The sequence below is a fragment of the Chiloscyllium plagiosum genome, unplaced genomic scaffold (genome assembly GCF_037043375.1).
Source record: "Chiloscyllium plagiosum isolate Xiang-an unplaced genomic scaffold, Cpla_swu_hap1 HiC_scaffold_24, whole genome shotgun sequence".
NCBI classification, from domain to species: Eukaryota; Metazoa; Chordata; class Chondrichthyes; order Orectolobiformes; family Hemiscylliidae; genus Chiloscyllium; species Chiloscyllium plagiosum.
The window spans coordinates 55591101-55604989 of NW_028270162.1; the positions used below are offsets into that span (position 1 = coordinate 55591101).

The following is a 13889-nucleotide window of genomic DNA, read 5'->3' on the forward strand; positions in this document are numbered from 1 at the left end:
TTTCTGTCTCACACACACACACACACACTCTCTCTCACACAAACCCACACTCTCACACACACACTCTCTCACACAAACACACACTCTCTCTCACACACACTCTCTCTCACACACACTAACAAATTCTTCCTCTCTCTCTCACACAAACACACACACTCTCTCACATGCACACATACACTCTCTCTCCCTCACACACACTCTTTCTCACACACACGCACTCTCTCTCTCTCTCTCACACACACACACACCCTCTCTCTCACACACATGCACTCTCTCTCACACACATACTCTCTCTCTCTCACAAACACACACTCTCTCTCACACACACATGCTCTCTCTCTCTATCCACACATATACACTCTCTCACAGACACACTCTCTCTCTCACACACAAACACATGTAGACATACACACTCTCTCTCACAAACACACACTCTCTCTCACACACACGCACTCTCTCTCTCACACACACACCCAAACACTCACATGCACACACAATCTCTCTCACACACATATACACTCTCTCTCACATGCACACACACTCACACACTCTCTATCTGTCTCTCACACCCACACACAAACACACTCTCTCTCACATACACACACACACGCACTCTCTCTCACAGACACACTCTCTCTCACACACATTCTCTCTCACACACACTGTCATACACAGACACACAGACACACACTCTCTCTCACACACAGACTCATGCTCTCTCTGTCTCTCTCGCACAGACACATACAAATTCACTCTCTCTCACACACATATACACACCCTATCTCTCTCTCTCTCACACACACACTCTCTCTCACACTCACACATACACTTTATCTCTCTCACACACGCACACACACACTCTCACAAACACACTCTATCTCTCCCATATACACACACTCTCTCACACACAAACTCACACACACACTCTCTCACACACATAATACTCTCTCTCACACACACACACTCTCCCTCCCTCTCACACACACACTCTCTCTCTCACACACAAGCACACTCTCTCACACACATAAAAATTCACCCTCTCTCTGTCACAAACACACTCACTCACATAAACGCTCCCTCTCTCACACAATATTGCTGCAAATGCCTCAGCCTTATCTTTTAAACGGAGGGGTTGGATTCTTCCATCTTTGTGAAGGGGGAGTGACTCCTCTCCAAGAAGCTGTGAAATTTGGGGGCATTGTGTGGGTGTGGGAAGGTTTGTTTGAGGAAAAGTGGAGAATGTCAGGAGTGGGATTTGAACCCACGCCCCTAGGAAGGGACCAGAATTCACAAGCCCAGATGCAGAGCAAGGACTAACACTCCTTGAGTCTGGCGCCTTAGACCACTCGGCCATCCTGACAAGCTGCTGCAGATGCCCTTCCAGATGTCTTTCTCACTCTGTACAATTAGTCACCTTGCTCTTGTGCAGACACAAAATGCAATTCCGCATTTCTGCAGCTCCCTTGCATTCACACTCAGCAACAATCCCTCATAGACACCCACTCTCTCTCACACACACACACTCTCTCTCTCTCACACACCCTCTCACACACACTGACACACACACTCCCTCTCACACACACACACACACTCTCTCACACAGACCCTCTCACACACTCTCTCACACACACTCTCTCTCTCACACAAACCCACACTCTCACACACACACTCACACAAACACACACTCTCTCTTACACACACACTCTCTCTCACACACACGCTCTTTCTCACACACACTAACAAATTCTTCCTCTCTCTCTCACACACAAACACACATACACTCTCTCACACACACACACACTCTCTCACATGCACACACTCTCTCTCTCACACACAAGCACACTCTCTCACACACATAAAAATTAGCCCTCTCTCTGTCACAAACACACTCACTCACATAAACGCTCCCTCTCTCACACGCTCACACAAAATTGTTGCAAATGCCTCAGCCTTATCTTTGAAATGGAGGGGTTGGATTCTTCCATCTTTGTGAAGGGGGAGTGACTCCTCTCCAAGAAGCTGTGAAATTTGGGGGCAGTGTGTGGGTGTGGGAAGGTTTGTTTGGGGAAAAGGGGAGAATGTCAGGAGTGGGATTTGAACCCACGCCCCTAGAAAGGGACCAGAATTCACAAGCCCAGATGCAGAGCAAGGACTAACATTCCTTAAGTCTGGCGCCTTAGACCACTCGGCCATCCTGACAAGCTGCTGCAGATGTCCTTCCAGATGTCTTTCTCACTCTGTACAATTAGTCACCTTGCTCTTGTGCAGACACAAAATGCAATTCCGCATTTCTGCAGCTCCCTTGCATTCACACTCAGCAACAATCCCTCATACACAGTCTCACTCTCGCACACACACACACACACACACACTCACTCTCTCACATGCACATGCACACACACACTCTATCTGTCTCTCACACCCACACACAAACACACTCTCTCCCTCTCACACACACATATTCTCCCTCTTTCTTGTCTCTCTCACACACACTCTCTCTCTCACATGCACATACTCTCTCACACACTCACTATCACACACACACTGTCACTCTCTCACACACACTCACTCTCTCACATGACACACTCACGCTCTCTCACTCTCTCTCACACACACATACTCTTTCTGTCTCACACACACACAAACACACTCACACAAAAACACACTCTCTCACGCACACACACAAAAATTCTCTCTTTCTCTCTCTCACACATACACACACACTCTCTCTCTCACACACGCGCTTTCTCTCTCTCTCACACACACACTCTTTCTGTCTCACACACACACACACTCTCTCTCACACAAACCCACACTCTCACACACACACTCTCTCACACAAACACACACTCTCTCTCACACACACTCTCTCTCACACACACACTCTTTCTGTCTCACACACACACACACTCTCTCTCACACAAACCCACACTCTCACACACACACTCTCTCACACAAACACACACTCTCTCTCACACACACTCTCTCTCACACACACTAACAAATTCTTCCTCTCTCTCTCACACAAACACACACACTCTCTCACATGCACACATACACTCTCTCTCCCTCACACACACTCTTTCTCACACACACGCACTCTCTCTCTCTCTCTCACACACACACACACCCTCTCTCTCACACACATGCACTCTCTCTCACACACATACTCTCTCTCTCTCACAAACACACACTCTCTCTCACACACACACACACATATACACACCCTATCTCTCTCTCTCACACACACACTCTCTCTCACACTCACACATACACTTTATCTCTCTCACACACACACACACACACACACTCTCACAAACACACTCTATCTCTCCCACATACACACACTCTCTCACACACAAACTCACACACACACTCTCTCACACACATAATACTCTCTCTCACACACACACACTCTCCCTCCCTCTCACACACACACTCTCTCTCTCACACACAAGCACACTCTCTCACACACATAAAAATTCACCCTCTCTCTGTCACAAACGCACTCACTCACATAAACGCTCCCTCTCTCACACAATATTGCTGCAAATGCCTCAGCCTTATCTTTGAAACCGAGGGGTTGGATTCTTCCATCTTTGTGAAGGGGGAGTGACTCCTCTCCAAGAAGCTGTGAAATTTGGGGGCATTGTGTGGGTGTGGGAAGGTTTGTTTGAGGAAAAGTGGAGAATGTCAGGAGTGGGATTTGGACCCACGCCCCTAGGAAGGGACCAGAATTCACAAGCCCAGATGCAGAGCAAGGACTAACACTCCTTGAGTCTGGCGCCTTAGACCACTCGGCCATCCTGACAAGCTGCTGCAGATGCCCTTCCAGATGTCTTTCTCACTCTGTACAATTAGTCACCTTGCTCTTGTGCAGACACAAAATGCAATTCCGCATTTCTGCAGCTCCCTTGCATTCACACTCAGCAACAATCCCTCATACACAGTCTCACTCTCGCACACACACACACACACACTCACTCTCTCACATGCACATGCACACACACACTCTATCTGTCTCTCACACCCACACACAAACACACTCTCTCCCTCTCACACACACATATTCTCCCTCTTTCTGTCTCTCTCACACACACTCTCTCTCTCACATGCACATACTCTCTCATACACTCACTATCACACACACACTGTCACTCTCTCACACACACTCACTCTCTCACATGACACACTCACGCTCTCTCACTCTCTCTCACACACACATACTCTTTCTGTCTCACACACACACAAACACACTCACACAAAAACACACTCTCTCACGCACACACACAAAAATTCTCTCTTTCTCTCTCTCACACATACACACACACTCTCTCTCTCACACACGCGCTTTCTCTCTCTCTCACACACACACTCTTTCTGTCTCACACACACACACACACTCTCTCTCACACAAACCCACACTCTCACACACACACTCTCTCACACAAACACACACTCTCTCTCACACACACACTCTCTCTCACACACACTAACAAATTCTTCCTCTCTCTCTCACACAAACACACACACTCTCTCACATGCACACATACACTCTCTCTCCCTCACACACACTCTTTCTCACACACACGCACTCTCTCTCTCTCTCTCACACACACACACACCCTCTCTCTCACACACATGCACTCTCTCTCACACACATACTCTCTCTCTCTCACAAACACACACTCTCTCTCACACACACATGCTCTCTCTCTCTATCCACACATATACACTCTCTCACAGACACACTCTCTCTCTCACACACAAACACATGTAGACATACACACTCTCTCTCACAAACACACACTCTCTCTCACACACACGCACTCTCTCTCTCACACACACACCCAAACACTCACATGCACACACAATCTCTCTCACACACATATACACTCTCTCTCACATGCACACACACTCACACACTCTCTATCTGTCTCTCACACCCACACACAAACACACTCTCTCTCACATACACACACACACGCACTCTCTCTCACAGACACACTCTCTCTCACACACATTCTCTCTCACACACATTCTCTCTCACACACACTGTCATACACAGACACACAGACACACACTCTCTCTCACACACAGACTCATGCTCTCTCTGTCTCTCTCGCACAGACACATACAAATTCACTCTCTCTCACACACATATACACACCCTATCTCTCTCTCTCACACACACACTCTCTCTCACACTCACACATACACTTTATCTCTCTCACACACACACACACACACTCTCACAAACACACTCTATCTCTCCCATATACACACATTCTCTCACACACAAACTCACACACACACTCTCTCACACACATAATACTCTCTCTCACACACACACACTCTCCCTCCCTCTCACACACACACTCTCTCTCTCACACACAAGCACACTCTCTCACACACATAAAAATTCACCCTCTCTCTGTCACAAACACACTCACTCACATAAACGCTCCCTCTCTCACACAATATTGCTGCAAATGCCTCAGCCTTATCTTTTAAACCGAGGGGTTGGATTCTTCCATCTTTGTGAAGGGGGAGTGACTCCTCTCCAAGAAGCTATGAAATTTGGGGGCATTGTGTGGGTGTGGGAAGGTTTGTTTGAGGAAAAGTGGAGAATGTCAGGAGTGGGATTTGAACCCACGCCCCTAGGAAGGGACCAGAATTCACAAGCCCAGATGCAGAGCAAGGACTAACACTCCTTGAGTCTGGCGCCTTAGACCACTCGGCCATCCTGACAAGCTGCTGCAGATGCTCTTCCAGATGTCTTTCTCACTCTGTACAATTAGTCACCTTGCTCTTGTGCAGACACAAAATGCAATTCCGCATTTCTGCAGCTCCCTTGCATTCACACTCAGCAACAATCCCTCATAGACACCCACTCTCTCTCACACACACACACTCTCTCTCTCTCACACACCCTCTAACACACACACACACACACACTCCCTCTCACACACACACACACTCTCTCACACAGACCCTCTCACACACTCTCTCACACACACTCTCTCTCTCACACAAACCCACACTCTCACACACACACTCTCTCACACAAACACACACTCTCTCTTACACACACACTCTCTCTCACACACACGCTCTTTCTCACACACACTAACAAATTCTTCCTCTCTCTCTCACACACAAACACACAAACACTCTCTCACACACACACACACTCTCTCACATGCACACACTCTCTCTCTCACACACAAGCACACTCTCTCACACACATAAAAATTAGCCCTCTCTCTGTCACAAACACACTCACTCACATAAACGCTCCCTCTCTCACACGCTCACACAAAATTGTTGCAAATGCCTCAGCCTTATCTTTGAAACCGAGGGGTTGGATTCTTCCATCTTTGTGAAGGGGGAGTGACTCCTCTCCAAGAAGCTGTGAAATTTGGGGGCAGTGTGTGGGTGTGGGAAGGTTTGTTTGGGGAAAAGTGGAGAATGTCAGGAGTGGGATTTGAACCCACGCCCCTAGAAAGGGACCAGAATTCACAAGCCCAGATGCAGAGCAAGGACTAACATTCCTTAAGGCTGGCGCCTTAGACCACTCGGCCATCCTGACAAGCTGCTGCAGATGCCCTTCCAGATGTCTTTCTCACTCTGTACAATTAGTCACCTTGCTCTTGTGCAGACACAAAATGCAATTCCGCATTTCTGCAGCTCCCTTGCATTCACACTCAGCAACAATCCCTCATACACAGTCTCACTCTCGCACACACACAAACACACACTCACTCTCTCACATGCACATGCACACACACACTCTATCTGTCTCTCACACCCACACACAAACACACTCTCTCCCTCTCACACACACATATTCTCCCTCTTTCTGTCTCTCTCACACACACTCTCTCTCTCACATGCACATACTCTCTCACACACTCACTATCACACACACACTGTCACTCTCTCACACACACTCACTCTCTCACATGACACACTCACGCTCTCTCACTCTCTCTCACACACACATACTCTTTCTGTCTCACACACACACAAACACACTCACACAAAAACACACTCTCTCACGCACACACACAAAAATTCTCTCTTTCTCTCTCTCACACATACACACACACTCTCTCTCTCACACACGTGCTTTCTCTCTCTCTCACACACACACTCTTTCTGTCTCACACACACACACACACACTCTCTCACACAAACCCACACTCTCACACACACACTCTCTCACACAAACACACACTCTCTCTCACACACACACTCTCTCTCACACACACTAACAAATTCTTCCTCTCTCTCTCACACAAACACACACACTCTCTCACATGCACACATACACTCTCTCTCCCTCACACACACTCTTTCTCACACACACGCACTCTCTCTCTCTCTCTCACACACACACACACCCTCTCTCTCACACACATGCACTCTCTCTCACACACATACTCTCTCTCTCTCACAAACACACACTCTCTCTCACACACACATGCTCTCTCTCTCTATCCACACATATACACTCTCTCACAGACACACTCTCTCTCTCACACACAAACACATGTAGACATACACACTCTCTCTCACAAACACACACTCTCTCTCACACACACGCACTCTCTCTCTCACACACACACCCAAACACTCACATGCACACACAATCTCTCTCACACACATATACACTCTCTCTCACATGCACACACACTCACACACTCTCTATCTGTCTCTCACACCCACACACAAACACACTCTCTCTCACATACACACACACACGCACTCTCTCTCACAGACACACTCTCTCTCACACACATTCTCTCTCACACACATTCTCTCTCACACACACTGTCATACACAGACACACAGACACACACTCTCTCTCACACACAGACTCATGCTCTCTCTGTCTCTCTCGCACAGACACATACAAATTCACTCTCTCTCACACACATATACACACCCTATCTCTCTCTCTCACACACACACTCTCTCTCACACTCACACATACACTTTATCTCTCTCTCACACACACACACACTCTCACAAACACACTCTATCTCTCCCATATACACACACTCTCTCACACACAAACTCACACACACACTCTCTCACACACATAATACTCTCTCTCACACACACACACTCTCCCTCCCTCTCACACACACACTCTCTCTCTCACACACAAGCACACTCTCTCACACACATAAAAATTCACCCTCTCTCTGTCACAAACACACTCACTCACATAAACGCTCCCTCTCTCACACAATATTGCTGCAAATGCCTCAGCCTTATCTTTTAAACCGAGGGGTTGGATTCTTCCATCTTTGTGAAGGGGGAGTGACTCCTCTCCAAGAAGCTGTGAAATTTGGGGGCATTGTGTGGGTGTGGGAAGGTTTGTTTGAGGAAAAGTGGAGAATGTCAGGAGTGGGATTTGAACCCACGCCCCTAGGAAGGGACCAGAATTCACAAGCCCAGATGCAGAGCAAGGACTAACACTCCTTGAGTCTGGCGCCTTAGACCACTCGGCCATCCTGACAAGCTGCTGCAGATACCCTTCCAGATGTCTTTCTCACTCTGTACAATTAGTCACCTTGCTCTTGTGCAGACACAAAATGCAATTCCGCATTTCTGCAGCTCCCTTGCATTCACACTCAGCAACAATCCCTCATACACAGTCTCACTCTCGCACACACACACACACACACTCACTCTCTCACATGCACATGCACACACACACTCTATCTGTCTCTCACACCCACACACAAACACACTCTCTCCCTCTCACACACACATATTCTCCCTCTTTCTGTCTCTCTCACACACACTCTCTCTCTCACATGCACATACTCTCTCACACACTCACTATCACACACACACTGTCACTCTCTCACACACACTCACTCTCTCACATGACACACTCACGCTCTCTCACTCTCTCTCACACACACATACTCTTTCTGTCTCACACACACACAAACACACTCACACAAAAACACACTCTCTCACGCACACACACAAAAATTCTCTCTTTCTCTCTCTCACACATACACACACACTCTCTCTCTCACACACGCGCTTTCTCTCTCTCTCACACACACACTCTTTCTGTCTCACACACACACACACACTCTCTCTCACACAAACCCACACTCTCACACACACACTCTCTCACACAAACACACACTCTCTCTCACACACACACTCTCTCTCACACACACTAACAAATTCTTCCTCTCTCTCTCACACAAACACACACACTCTCTCACATGCACACATACACTCTCTCTCCCTCACACACACTCTTTCTCACACACACGCACTCTCTCTCTCTCTCTCACACACACACACCCTCTCTCTCACACACATGCACTCTCTCTCACACACATACTCTCTCTCTCTCACAAACACACACTCTCTCTCACACACACATGCTCTCTCTCTCTATCCACACATATACACTCTCTCACAGACACACTCTCTCTCTCACACACAAACACATGTAGACATACACACTCTCTCTCACAAACACACACTCTCTCTCACACACACGCACTCTCTCTCTCACACACACACCCAAACACTCACATGCACACACAATCTCTCTCACACACATATACACTCTCTCTCACATGCACACACACTCACACACTCTCTATCTGTCTCTCACACCCACACACAAACACACTCTCTCTCACATACACACACACACGCACTCTCTCTCACAGACACACTCTCTCTCACACACATTCTCTCTCACACACATTCTCTCTCACACACACTGTCATACACAGACACACAGACACACACTCTCTCTCACACACAGACTCATGCTCTCTCTGTCTCTCTCGCACAGACACATACAAATTCACTCTCTCTCACACACATATACACACCCTATCTCTCTCTCTCTCACACACACACTCTCTCTCACACTCACACATACACTTTATCTCTCTCACACACACACACACACACTCTCACAAACACACTCTATCTCTCCCATATACACACATTCTCTCACACACAAACTCACACACACACTCTCTCACACACATAATACTCTCTCTCACACACACACACTCTCCCTCCCTCTCACACACACACTCTCTCTCTCACACACAAGCACACTCTCTCACACACATAAAAATTCACCCTCTCTCTGTCACAAACACACTCACTCACATAAACGCTCCCTCTCTCACACAATATTGCTGCAAATGCCTCAGCCTTATCTTTTAAACCGAGGGGTTGGATTCTTCCATCTTTGTGAAGGGGGAGTGACTCCTCTCCAAGAAGCTATGAAATTTGGGGGCATTGTGTGGGTGTGGGAAGGTTTGTTTGAGGAAAAGTGGAGAATGTCAGGAGTGGGATTTGAACCCACGCCCCTAGGAAGGGACCAGAATTCACAAGCCCAGATGCAGAGCAAGGACTAACACTCCTTGAGTCTGGCGCCTTAGACCACTCGGCCATCCTGACAAGCTGCTGCAGATGCTCTTCCAGATGTCTTTCTCACTCTGTACAATTAGTCACCTTGCTCTTGTGCAGACACAAAATGCAATTCCGCATTTCTGCAGCTCCCTTGCATTCACACTCAGCAACAATCCCTCATAGACACCCACTCTCTCTCACACACACACACTCTCTCTCTCTCACACACCCTCTAACACACACACACACACACACTCCCTCTCACACACACACACACACTCTCTCACACAGACCCTCTCACACACTCTCTCACACACACTCTCTCTCTCACACAAACCCACACTCTCACACACACACTCTCTCACACAAACACACACTCTCTCTTACACACACACTCTCTCTCACACACACGCTCTTTCTCACACACACTAACAAATTCTTCCTCTCTCTCTCACACACAAACACACAAACACTCTCTCACACACACACACACTCTCTCACATGCACACACTCTCTCTCTCACACACAAGCACACTCTCTCACACACATAAAAATTAGCCCTCTCTCTGTCACAAACACACTCACTCACATAAACGCTCCCTCTCTCACACGCTCACACAAAATTGTTGCAAATGCCTCAGCCTTATCTTTGAAACCGAGGGGTTGGATTCTTCCATCTTTGTGAAGGGGGAGTGACTCCTCTCCAAGAAGCTGTGAAATTTGGGGGCAGTGTGTGGGTGTGGGAAGGTTTGTTTGGGGAAAAGGGGAGAATGTCAGGAGTGGGATTTGAACCCACGCCCCTAGAAAGGGACCAGAATTCACAAGCCCAGATGCAGAGCAAGGACTAACATTCCTTAAGTCTGGCGCCTTAGACCACTCGGCCATCCTGACAAGCTGCTGCAGATGCCCTTCCAGATGTCTTTCTCACTCTGTACAATTAGTCACCTTGCTCTTGTGCAGACACAAAATGCAATTCCGCATTTCTGCAGCTCCCTTGCATTCACACTCAGCAACAATCCCTCATACACAGTCTCACTCTCGCACACACACAAACACACACTCACTCTCTCACATGCACATGCACACACACACTCTATCTGTCTCTCACACCCACACACAAACACACTCTCTCCCTCTCACACACACATATTCTCCCTCTTTCTGTCTCTCTCACACACACTCTCTCTCTCACATGCACATACTCTCTCACACACTCACTATCACACACACACTGTCACTCTCTCACACACACTCACTCTCTCACATGACACACTCACGCTCTCTCACTCTCTCTCACACACACATACTCTTTCTGTCTCACACACACACAAACACACTCACACAAAAACACACTCTCTCACGCACACACACAAAAATTCTCTCTTTCTCTCTCTCACACATACACACACACTCTCTCTCTCACACACGTGCTTTCTCTCTCTCTCACACACACACTCTTTCTGTCTCACACACACACACACACACTCTCTCACACAAACCCACACTCTCACACACACACTCTCTCACACAAACACACACTCTCTCTCACACACACACTCTCTCTCACACACACTAACAAATTCTTCCTCTCTCTCTCACACAAACACACACACTCTCTCACATGCACACATACACTCTCTCTCCCTCACACACACTCTTTCTCACACACACGCACTCTCTCTCTCTCTCTCACACACACACACACCCTCTCTCTCACACACATGCACTCTCTCTCACACACATACTCTCTCTCTCTCACAAACACACACTCTCTCTCACACACACATGATCTCTCTCTCTATCCACACATATACACTCTCTCACAGACACACTCTCTCTCTCACACACAAACACATGTAGACATACACACTCTCTCTCACAAACACACACTCTCTCTCACACACACTAACAAATTCTTCCTCTCTCTCTCACACAAACACACACACTCTCTCACATGCACACATACACTCTCTCTCCCTCACACACACTCTTTCTCACACACACGCACTCTCTCTCTCTCTCTCACACACACACACACCCTCTCTCTCACACACATGCACTCTCTCTCACACACATACTCTCTCTCTCTCACAAACACACACTCTCTCTCACACACACATGCTCTCTCTCTCTATCCACACATATACACTCTCTCACAGACACACTCTCTCTCTCACACACAAACACATGTAGACATACACACTCTCTCTCACAAACACACACTCTCTCTCACACACACGCACTCTCTCTCTCACACACACACCCAAACACTCACATGCACACACAATCTCTCTCACACACATATACACTCTCTCTCACATGCACACACACTCACACACTCTCTATCTGTCTCTCACACCCACACACAAACACACTCTCTCTCACATACACGCACTCTCTCTCACAGACACACTCTCTCTCACACACATTCTCTCTCACACACATTCTCTCTCACACACACTGTCATACACAGACACACAGACACACACTCTCTCTCACACACAGACTCATGCTCTCTCTGTCTCTCTCGCACAGACACATACAAATTCACTCTCTCTCACACACATATACACACCCTATCTCTCTCTCTCTCACACACACACTCTCTCTCACACTCACACATACACTTTATCTCTCTCACACACACACACACACACTCTCACAAACACACTCTATCTCTCCCATATACACACATTCTCTCACACACAAACTCACACACACACTCTCTCACACACATAATACTCTCTCTCACACACACACACTCTCCCTCCCTCTCACACACACACTCTCTCTCTCACACACAAGCACACTCTCTCACACACATAAAAATTCACCCTCTCTCTGTCACAAACACACTCACTCACATAAACGCTCCCTCTCTCACACAATATTGCTGCAAATGCCTCAGCCTTATCTTTTAAACCGAGGGGTTGGATTCTTCCATCTTTGTGAAGGGGGAGTGACTCCTCTCCAAGAAGCTATGAAATTTGGGGGCATTGTGTGGGTGTGGGAAGGTTTGTTTGAGGAAAAGTGGAGAATGTCAGGAGTGGGATTTGAACCCACGCCCCTAGGAAGGGACCAGAATTCACAAGCCCAGATGCAGAGCAAGGACTAACACTCCTTGAGTCTGGCGCCTTAGACCACTCGGCCATCCTGACAAGCTGCTGCAGATGCTCTTCCAGATGTCTTTCTCACTCTGTACAATTAGTCACCTTGCTCTTGTGCAGACACAAAATGCAATTCCGCATTTCTGCAGCTCCCTTGCATTCACACTCAGCAACAATCCCTCATAGACACCCACTCTCTCTCACACACACACACTCTCTCTCTCTCACACACCCTCTAACACACACACACACACACACTCCCTCTCACACACACACACACTCTCTCACACAGACCCTCTCACACACTCTCTCACACACACTCTCTCTCTCACACAAACCCACACTCTCACACACACACTC

At 47.7% G+C, this 13889-nt stretch overlaps 9 non-coding genes across 9 annotated transcripts; all 9 read right to left on the reverse strand.

The window, feature by feature from the left end:
* Positions 1–1240: 1240 nt before the first annotated feature.
* Positions 1241–1360, reverse strand: trnal-caa (transfer RNA leucine (anticodon CAA)). The gene is made up of 2 exons: positions 1323–1360; positions 1241–1286 (listed from the first exon to the last, which is right to left on the reverse strand). It is a non-coding gene; the product is annotated as a tRNA-Leu (tRNA).
* Positions 1361–2079: 719 nt separating this feature from the next.
* On the reverse strand, positions 2080–2199 carry trnal-uaa (transfer RNA leucine (anticodon UAA)). The gene is made up of 2 exons: positions 2162–2199; positions 2080–2125 (listed from the first exon to the last, which is right to left on the reverse strand). It is a non-coding gene; the product is annotated as a tRNA-Leu (tRNA).
* Positions 2200–3691: 1492 nt separating this feature from the next.
* trnal-caa (transfer RNA leucine (anticodon CAA)) lies at positions 3692–3811 on the reverse strand. Its single transcript has 2 exons — positions 3774–3811; positions 3692–3737 (listed from the first exon to the last, which is right to left on the reverse strand). It is a non-coding gene; the product is annotated as a tRNA-Leu (tRNA).
* Positions 3812–5631: 1820 nt separating this feature from the next.
* trnal-caa (transfer RNA leucine (anticodon CAA)) lies at positions 5632–5751 on the reverse strand. The gene is made up of 2 exons: positions 5714–5751; positions 5632–5677 (listed from the first exon to the last, which is right to left on the reverse strand). It is a non-coding gene; the product is annotated as a tRNA-Leu (tRNA).
* A 721-nt stretch (positions 5752–6472) lies between these two features.
* Positions 6473–6592, reverse strand: trnal-uaa (transfer RNA leucine (anticodon UAA)). Its single transcript has 2 exons — positions 6555–6592; positions 6473–6518 (listed from the first exon to the last, which is right to left on the reverse strand). It is a non-coding gene; the product is annotated as a tRNA-Leu (tRNA).
* A 1818-nt stretch (positions 6593–8410) lies between these two features.
* Positions 8411–8530, reverse strand: trnal-caa (transfer RNA leucine (anticodon CAA)). Its single transcript has 2 exons — positions 8493–8530; positions 8411–8456 (listed from the first exon to the last, which is right to left on the reverse strand). It is a non-coding gene; the product is annotated as a tRNA-Leu (tRNA).
* A 1820-nt stretch (positions 8531–10350) lies between these two features.
* On the reverse strand, positions 10351–10470 carry trnal-caa (transfer RNA leucine (anticodon CAA)). Its single transcript has 2 exons — positions 10433–10470; positions 10351–10396 (listed from the first exon to the last, which is right to left on the reverse strand). It is a non-coding gene; the product is annotated as a tRNA-Leu (tRNA).
* A 723-nt stretch (positions 10471–11193) lies between these two features.
* trnal-uaa (transfer RNA leucine (anticodon UAA)) lies at positions 11194–11313 on the reverse strand. The gene is made up of 2 exons: positions 11276–11313; positions 11194–11239 (listed from the first exon to the last, which is right to left on the reverse strand). It is a non-coding gene; the product is annotated as a tRNA-Leu (tRNA).
* Positions 11314–13460: 2147 nt separating this feature from the next.
* trnal-caa (transfer RNA leucine (anticodon CAA)) lies at positions 13461–13580 on the reverse strand. The gene is made up of 2 exons: positions 13543–13580; positions 13461–13506 (listed from the first exon to the last, which is right to left on the reverse strand). It is a non-coding gene; the product is annotated as a tRNA-Leu (tRNA).
* Between the last annotated feature and the right edge of the window lie 309 nt (positions 13581–13889).